This window comes from Rousettus aegyptiacus, unplaced genomic scaffold (genome assembly GCF_014176215.1).
Source record: "Rousettus aegyptiacus isolate mRouAeg1 unplaced genomic scaffold, mRouAeg1.p scaffold_m13_p_11, whole genome shotgun sequence".
Classification (NCBI taxonomy): Eukaryota; Metazoa; Chordata; class Mammalia; order Chiroptera; family Pteropodidae; genus Rousettus; species Rousettus aegyptiacus.
The window spans coordinates 50,988,360-50,990,316 of NW_023416286.1; positions in this window are offsets into that span (position 1 = coordinate 50,988,360).

Below are 1,957 nucleotides of genomic sequence, written 5' to 3' on the forward strand. Positions count from 1 at the left end.
AAAATAAAACACAACAAATATTTTTAACAATTGCAAATTATCAAACTTAGTAAGTTTATATTAGTCTGCTCATGGTTGAAAACAGCAACTCTCAAGCAATTATCATCTTTGAAAAGTTTCTGATATATTTTCAAATAACCGCATATAAAAATCAGGGATAAAATATTTTGTTAGGAAATCCAGATTTATGCAGAATAGACAAAATTTTATTATTTTGGGTACCCGAACCCATACAGGCGATATACTGTTTTTGATTTATGCCAAGGTACATAGCTTTTGTCTGATAGTTGTGGCACTTGACATTCTTAGATAACTCAGAAGCAAAGCAAAGTGTCATTTCTGCTTCTACGATGTCAACCAAAAACGAAAGTTCCTTCCTGTATGTTTCCATTTCCATTTTTCCTTTTCTCTCCTTGGCAGCGTTGACAAGATATTAGCATTGATCTTTGCCCTGGAGATTTTAGGGCTCAGCTTTTTCTTCTTTGTCCTTCAGATAAAATAATAGAATATTAATATTCTATGCCCTCCTACTCTTGATTTTCAAAATTGCCAGCACTCACACGTCACATACTGTTTTGCCATCACTGGTTACCCCAGCATTGTAGTCATTTTTTGAGGTTTTTCAGAAGGAACAGATGTAGCAGAGAGAGAAAGGAAGGAGCCTGGACAGTGCCAAGGACTAACAAAAACACAAAACTGGTAAAGCATGAGGTTGGACTCAATGAAAATTAAATGATCGTTTCTTATTTTTAAAAGACAATTCATAAGCTAATTGAGTATTTAAGTTTACAGTTTTGCAGTTCCTGAGAAGCAAAGCTTTCTATTATTAGCCACGGAGGAAATGGAAAAGCAGGCATTGTCATTGTACTCCCTCTAGTGGTCACCACTATAGGGAAATAAAGCAGCCTTTTATGTTCAAAATTGAGGACCAGGAATGGGTTTGAAGAGAAATTTTCTAATACTTTTGTCTGCTCTCTGTTACAGATTAAGCCACCTGGAGGAGTACATTTTTTTTACAAGCCATGAGAGTATTAGCTAGTGAAACATAAAACTGATGCTTAGTGAAGAAAAGTATTCCTTAGAATATTTAAATTAAAGAAAAAATAATTTTCAATCTTATAGCTCACAATAGATTCAAATAAATCATCACTTACCCTGTATTGAGCCTCTTCCCTCTTCTCAGAAGAAGGTGTCTTCGGTATAATTTTCGATGCTAGAAGTTATATTTCCAGTCAGTAGCATTTACTATTACTAGTGTCTGTAGTAAGTGGCTTATTGTTCTTTTAGGTGCTGCTAAAGCCTCACACTTTTTAAACAAACAATAGAATATTGGGAATGTCCTACAATTTGGAAACTTTCTTAATCTTGGATTTTTTTTCTTATAAACTCACTCCAAGCAAATGATTGATTTATCCCTAAAGACAATCTCTCTAATGAAAAAGAACCCTTGAAGATTACGCCAATTAATTGGTAGTAGCTACATAAAGCACTGTGTTAAGAAATAGCATATGATTAGGCTGAAAGTAATTTAGCCGAAGCAATTTGGCTTACTGTGATGGAACTGAAAATAAGATGTTCAACAGAAAAGCCTAATTGAAAAAAATATTCTTCCCAGGATGTTTTTCTTTTAAGTATAGTGCTTCTTAAAATCTCTAAGTACTATTAAGAATTTAGTAAGAGGAATTTGTACTTTATTCCTGCCTATTTTACCTTTTTAAAATGTATATTCCTTTATTACTGGTTTACTCTCTTTGTAATAGCAAAAGTGTGAAAAGCCCCAGATACTCACACACTGAGAAATGTGAAGTCTTTATAGCAATTATCTCTGGGTAGTTAATATTGCAATGTGTTCCTTAGAAGGGAAGAAGGGAAGATATTTTTATTTTTCTATTTCAATCTATTAAAAATAAGCTAAATCAATTAGAAAATTTATGAAAAATAAATTGAAGTATTGATA